Source organism: Hetaerina americana, unplaced genomic scaffold (assembly GCF_022747635.1).
Source record: "Hetaerina americana unplaced genomic scaffold, ioHetAmer1.1.p SCAF_65, whole genome shotgun sequence".
NCBI classification, from domain to species: Eukaryota; Metazoa; Arthropoda; class Insecta; order Odonata; family Calopterygidae; genus Hetaerina; species Hetaerina americana.
In genome coordinates, this window is record NW_027287261.1 from 1,944,078 (window position 1) to 1,952,082 (window position 8,005).

Consider the following 8,005-nt stretch of genomic DNA (forward strand, 5'->3'; position numbering starts at 1 on the left):
AGGTTGCCTTCGTTCTTCAGCATTGCAGGTGGACTCATTAAGGTGGCATTTACCTTCAATATGTATACTGCAGCTCGTTTTTTTAAACAACCTCTAATTTACTATGCTTATTATTTTAATATGCATAAAATTTCATTTTAAGATCACATTAGCTCATCAACTTCATCATTTCAAATTACATTTCCTGTGTATTATAATGCGTATTTCATATAGTATACTCAAAACAATATTCTAGCCTGCTAATGCTATGCCTGCCGGACTTTTATTTATCAATTCATTTAATAGTACCCTACAAGCCACAGCTAGAGTGTGTGGAAGGGGCTGATTACACACCAGAATACCCTTGACTGAAACACCTTCCCTCCCAGCGCGGTTGGACAAACGTTATTCTGATCCCTTATCGTTTGTGGAAAAAATGACATCCTAAATTCTATCCTGTGCTACACTTAACCTCTCTAATTTTATTAACGTGGTCTCGCCTACCGTAGTACGATGGGGATAATAATACATTGTCACCATCACTGCGAAAGAGTCACCCTTCCGATTAATGCAAGATATTTAATCTGTAATTTTATCATCGCTCCGTGAGTGATTCCCAGCCTAGATCCTGCGATAATATTGATACACTACTCAGTTTTTAATAACAAGGCTTCAACATTTTATTGTGTCTACCCTGCCTGCGATCAATCTGAATTCATGAGGATCAAATATACTAGCAGCATATTTTAAATGTGGCCTAACCATTGCAAGATAATTATTTAAATTGTATTAATCCGAAAACAGCACTTCAATCTTTATATCAGACTTTGAACATCCATTTAACCATTTGACAATTAAATACACCCAAGCTGAACGAACCCAAAAACTAACCCGCGACCGCTAGGTTTGCAGACGGGGACGCCGGGGCCGGAAAAAAATCGCCCAACGTGGGGCTCGAACCCACGACCCTGAGATTAAGAGTCTCATGCTCTACCGACTGAGCTAGCCGGGCTTGTCTATAATTCGTCTCAACCATTAAACAGATTCCCTCAACTCTTCTGATAAATTTTTTGTTAGCTTGTCCACATATTCCCCGTGTGTGTTTCACCCAGGAGAGGTCGTGAGTGAGGGTGGCCCCTTAGTACTTAATCGAGTCTACACTTTCTATTTTCATATTCCTGATGCAATAGGCTTTCGGGAAGGAATTACTCTTTTTCCGAAAATTCATCCCTACGCACTTTTTTAAGTTTCATTCTAATTGCCATGGGCCGCACCAGTGTTGTATGTCCGTTATGTTATCTGCTTAAGCTGCTCCATCCCCCGGATTACGGATATCTCAGTTAAACCACTGCTTCGTCAGCAAATAAACGTATCTTGCAATTAACTACGGAGTAAATGTCGTTGACGTAAAGAAGGAATTAAAGAGGTCAGATAAATTTTCCCTGGGGAGCACCTGAAGTTCTTCTGCATTGGAGCGAACTCAATCTATGAAAACTCTCTGCACCCGACCATTCAAAAAGCCTTCAATTCAACCTAGGATATTTATATCTATGTCATACGCTTCTAGCTCTATAAGTAGTTTACCATGTGGTATTTTATCGAAAGCCTTTTTAAAATATAAAAAAACTCGTCCACTGGAACATTGCTCTCTGCCGAACTAACGATATCATAAACAAAACGTGCAAGTTGTTTCACGCAAGATTTACCCTTACAGAAGTGGTGCTGATTTTCCACAAACAACTCTTGACTATCGAGATGTCTTACGATAGAGCTAGCAACTATACGTGTATGTTCCATGAACTTGCATGATATAGATGTGCGGGAAATAGGTCTGTGTTTCCTCGGTTCCTCCTTGTGACCGTTTTTTAATACTGGTGTTTCATTAACCGTTTTCCACTAACTGGGAACCTTGTGATCTACAGTGATTTATTAAATATGATACCTAGATACGACACTATTTCCGACGCTATATCCTTAAATATACGAGCGGGTATTCGATCAGGCTCGGAGAATTTATTACGTTTACAATCTGTTACAGATAGGCGGTTATATAAATGGAGTTCAATATTCACATATTATAAGTAATGAAATTCATACTATATTAGATGAAATCTTTAAATTGCTATAGAAAATTGAATATTTAACTCATCAAATCATTTTTTAGCAGAAAAGGGAAGAATATTATTTTTTTCATAAAATATTCCGACTGGTTTTTGAATAGTCAAAATTTCACTAAATCTGAAGCTTGAGAGGAATAATAATAAAGAGTAAAAAAAGGTATATTCTCATTGCGATACTGACATTTATATGATGGCATATCTATAAAAGAATTTTAAAGCCTCATTTTAAAAGTATATGATTAGTATGCAAGTAAATTATTATTGCATTTTGCAAGTAAATCATAATAATACAAAAATTCATTTCGCATTAATAATCACAAATGTAAAAGTGATAAGACCGCGATCACCTTACTCAATTCTTTGAGCAGGTGTAAGATTCACAAGGGCTCTGAAACTGATTATAAACTCAAAAAATGCCTTTGTGTCGCCAAAAATAATTTCCAGCATAGAAAAATTTCAAATCATGAGGCATGAAATTTATTGAACTTCATTAAATCAGCCCACTGCCAGCATGCCTGCTTGATTTGATCTCGAGATTCCGTAAGAGCAGAGTGAAGTTTCAAAATCCTAATATGATAGTATGAGTAGTAATTTTGATGAACATGGTAAGTCACTATTAATTAATAGCTTATAATTCGCATATCATAATTCATATTTGGAAATCAAATTAACCATACACAAATAGTGTCCAATTTTTTTCCGTATTTTCCAGATACCAATGAATAAATTCAATTTGGCAGCACATAAAATAACTTAACTTTCGAATGTGTTTTATCTCAATTTTTTGCAAAGGATTGACGGTTTACATTTTATTTCTTTTAGTGTCAAAAACGTTCACTCGTTATTTGAATTATTTTGTGAAATATTATTGGCATCAAAATCACCAGGTAAACTTCAATGTATTTTACGGTCCCTAGCAAAAGAATTAAATCATTTTCGTTCTTAACTGGGAAAAATATCTTATAACATTTTTCTTTTATCCACGCTCACTTATTTCTCTTCCTCGGTTGTAATATAGGAGAATTATTTTCTTTTTTCCTCATATGCTCAGTCATAGAAGCCTTCCGTACACTGTTTTGTTTTTCGGATATTATTTTATTACCAGTCATTTTCTGTTTCCCTGACTACTCGTAATTCAAGTTACGTTTTAGTCGCTGATTCATTTCAATGAGAAATAAAAATAAAATGATACTCCGAGCTTCATAACCTCATCGAGCAAATCAGGTTATAGCGATGGACCTTTTTGATGGTGGAACCGAATGTGATTTCTTCTAACTTGGTATTTCTTATTACTATTAGTCTACTCAGCATAGGGTGTATTTTTAATGAACCCCGAGAGTGTACGCTACCGTACTCCCGGCAATAAGGATTGAAAAAAGGAAAAGAGGAATTAGACATTGACTAACTATTGAAAAGAGGATTTGTTTTCATTTGGTGATACCTTCGGCTCAATCTAAGCTATGCATTTCTCTAGGGAACATGACTAAATGCTGCTGGAAGCTGCTGGGAAAATGAACTACTTCTTGAATTTGGAACTGGAATTCGAATCCGGACTGAACCTTGAACTAGATTCTGCCGTCAACCAATCAACATTAGCGACTGACTATAACCAGTGTACCATGGCCCATTTGCAAAGAGGTAATTCCGAGAGGATCATTGCTACAACACATGATTTTTTTATGCAAGCACATTGAAGACCTATTTTTTCTTATTTCCCATGGGTTCTGCGATTGGAAGAAATCCACGATGCAAAAAGAATTATACGACGCAATAAATGTTGATCGCAGTTTCATGTAAACATAGAACACATGGAAAAAGTATGTATATTCAGAGTGCCGGAGAATTTAAGTAATTCATTCGAGGAGTGTCCAAAAAGTAACGGGGATTTTGTAATTTCGCATAGTGCATATTGCACGGCATAATACATCATGAGTTCTTGCCACAAGGTCAAACGATAAATAAAGATTATTACTTACAAGTTCAACGCCGTTTGTGTGAAGCAATGCGAAACAATTCCCATATTTGTGGTTCAATTCATAGTTTCGCACCACCACGATAATACACCTACTCACACTTCACTGCTTGTTCATAAATATTTGGCCAGAAACAGCACTGCAATGATGCCCCAGCTTCTATATTCGCCAGACATGGCCCCTTGTAACTTCTCTCTCTTCCCAAAAATAAAGAGGGACTTCGGGTTACAAGCATTGATGAGATTAAAAACGCATCGCTGAGATAAGGCTAAACCAAAGAACTAGTGCTAGAAGTGTTTTGAGGATTGGAATGAGCACTGTCATAGGTGTTCGATATCTTATGGGAACTACTTCGAAGGGGATAACATTGATATAGATGAATAATATTTTTTTTCCAAATAACTCAAATTACCGTCGTGTATTGAACACACCTCGTATGTGTGTGCAATGAGATAGGAAAGGCCGAATATCGTCGTCCCAGAAGTATCTAAGTTTGCGGCGACGATGAGCTTAAGCTCAATGACTCAAACAAAACATTTCGAAGAAGTATTTTGAGAAGCGTCTGAAGACACCATTATTTTTGCTACCATCATGTACTAATAAGGTATTAAAGACTTTCAATCTACCGAATGGCGTAGATAAACATTTATTATCTAATTCGCTTTTCATTATCGCATAACCTTCTCTTCTGCGAGCATAAAGAGTGCGAAGCATCGCTGTAGATCTGGTGTAGAAATATCAGTCACAGGGCCGTCATTGCTGATCTAACTCGCCGAAGTCACTGCTTCTTTGATGATTTTATTCAGTTCGAGAGTACGTGACGATTCCGAGCATAAATCATGCCGAGCGACTGAAATCACGATCATATAAGATGTGGGTGAAATGGGGTTAGATAAGTGAACGAAGGTCATGAAATATAGCGCGTGCCGCGTCTTTCATAATATTATTGCTCCCAAACCGATAGCCTCATCACTGTAACGAGTAATGTTCCCCTTTGACTCCGAGTACTTCTCTCGAGAGAAGAAAGAAGAGGTATGAAATGGATTCCTCCTCGTTCCCATCAAATAAATATCGTTCACAAAGTGCTCTGCTTCCATCTTCGCGTGCATGAACGGGAATGTTGCTGAGTCCATGCTGAGTTCGATATAGCACTCCTCAAAAATGTGATTCAGGCGCGGAAATTCTGAAATGCGATAGCGTAGCAGGTTTTACGTAATATGCTTCTACGCGTGGAACATTTTGCGGACTATATATTCTAACACCACATAAAATCTGCAACGTTCGTTTCCTTAGTTGAAAACAAAATTTGTAGGTATTTGCAGTTTGCAGAAGGTTTGATCTACGGCGGAAGGTGATCCGGTGTGAAAAACAGAATATGGTCTGAAAAAAGATTTTTCCCATTTTCGATTCGAATCTATGGCAATGCGTTGAAAGGACTAACGGTTACTATTTTCCACGCAATGCCATTGTATTTGAGTCAGGATTAAAAACAAACTAAATTTGATATGTAACCGAAGGAGTGGTTGTTGTGTTTTTTATTTGGTAAGGGTAGGGCACACCTCTTCACAATTATAAGTTCTGCAGAGTGTAAAATTGAGGCATCACTATAGAGGAATTAGTACTTTTCCCTCTTCTGACTGCTGTTGGTGGTGAGAAAGACTTGGCACCTGAAAAAAACACACGGGGGTGATCTTATGCTTAAAGCGGCTTTGAAGCCAGAGCGATCGCTCTAACTATTAGGCTTACTGTCAGCATTATCTTCAGTGCGAGTATTTCAATCTTAAGGCTGATTTATTGCAGCCCACCTGTTTTCTATATTTAGTGTTAATTCCCTCTCACCCCCTCATAGGTTCTCTGTTTTTCGTCTTTCTCAATTTCACTCATGTACTTGTCTCTTGATATTTCTCACGGGAACTTCCATTCAATTTTACCTTCTATTACGTATTTAACTAATCCACTTTTCCTCTAGGTGTGTCATATCCAATAAATTCTTAGAGTTCTCCATATGGTTCTTTCCCCTCCTACTCTACTACGTATATACTTCCTCGTTTCTCACTTTCTTTGTCTATTTCATCTCATGCATTCTCTTCTATCTTTCACCATGTTTCAAAGACTTTAATTCTACGCTGGTCTACTTTTCGCAAGTCCCACGTCTCTCTCATCCGTAGTGCTCCATGCTCCATTTGGACATTTGAACGAATTTATTCCTTGTCTGAAACCTCAGTTTCTTTGAATACAGTATTTATTAACGCCTGCTTAGCTTGAAGTATTCTTTGCTTTATATCGGTCGAACTTATTCCATCCCAAGTTATACTGCTGCTTACTTAGGTAAAGGATCCTACTTGCCCTAGTTTTACTCTTCGAATTTCGCTATGGTCCTTCAGCTTCTCTCTTTCATACACAGGGTTTTTAGTTTTCTTCTTACTGATGCTCATATTATATTTTAGATGTACTGTGTCCTTAGAGTTCATGGCTGCTTGCAGGTCCACTCGTGTTTCTGAAACTACTTGTTCGTCCTCTCATGCAACTATCCGCAAAACATGATAAATATTTTAATTTTATCAAAAGTGAATGAAATGGGATATCTATCCGAATTAGTTGCCGATATTTCTGTTCATTATATACCAAATAGAGAAGAAAACTCAGCTCTCCTTTAGCCGTGCGCTAAGAATTAAGATGACCGTGCTCGTTTCATGTGTGACAGTCAATGACCCAGTGATATCAGATTGCAAGCATCTCTTCATTATTATTAACAATAGTTTGGTAGCCTTGGATAAAGCAAATTATTTTGGGAAACTAAATTACTATGAAAGTTATTATTTATAATTATTCTTGTCTACTTGTTGCATTTCTAAGGCATGCGTTTATAAAAGTTGGCAAGTTTGTTTCTAATAAATATAAATCTTCATGCATTAATTTCTCACTCCTAAAAAAAATGCTAGAATGCATTTAAGATTTTTCCTTCGCGGTCAGGCATTAACGAATAATTTGAGCTATGAGGTTAAGTCCAAAACCCTGTCATGGGTATTATAACTTGTTGGGAAACCAAACGTACGTGAAATGAAACTACCCCCTGAATACACTTTTACCCTGTGAATTTCATATACACGCACTTTGCCGTACGGGTGCAGGATTTGGCAGCATAATTTACTGATTTGAATGACTAATGCTATGCCAATTTGCAAGTTATGCTGCAGGACCGTGTATTAGGCTCAGTTAGGGGTGAATTATACCCCGAACTTAACTAAACCAGCAGTTGAGATTCCTTCAGAGGATGAATAGCGACAACTGAGAATCTTGCCAGCACTGCAAGATAAGCTTATGGCTACATTAAAAAAGATTTGATCTTCTTTGTTTTCAAATCTCAAATGATTTCAAAACAATTTAGCTTCTACGAAAATTAAAACTGGCCTGGTTTCATGGAGATCCTTCATTGTGGATGTGAATGAAGAAAAACAAACCTCAAGTTGAAATATATTTTTCCCGATCATGGTTAAGTTGCAGAGAATCCGGCTGCAACGGTCACGTATCTCAACCGGGGAATGGAGGCATTAAGATCCCACCAACTCTTCCCCGCTTCCACCCTCGAGGAATGGATATTCTCCATCCTAAATTACCTTGGGAGATGTGTTTTTGAAATCCAAATGCATTCGAATTGAAAAGGGATGAAATTTGCGCCTTGATTCAAATGAGTTTGGTAAATTGATGTGTTCGTAGCCACTAAGATTTAAAAAAATGGGATTTCAAAAGAAATATATTCAGAAATAGTCGTCCTAAATTCGTATACGTTCTTACAGATCGAGTTAAATTTAAATATGTACGCTACGGCGGGATTAGTAATAAAAATTATACTTCAAAGGGTGGACTTCATGGATTATCCACCTGATAACGTGGGGTACTCGATAACAAAACCACGTATGATCATGAAAAATA

General features: G+C 37.2%; 1 non-coding gene across 1 annotated transcript; it reads right to left on the reverse strand.

The window, feature by feature from the left end:
* Window positions 1-918: 918 nt before the first annotated feature.
* Window positions 919-991, reverse strand: TRNAK-CUU (transfer RNA lysine (anticodon CUU)). The gene has a single exon. It is a non-coding gene; the product is annotated as a tRNA-Lys (tRNA).
* Between the last annotated feature and the right edge of the window lie 7,014 nt (window positions 992-8,005).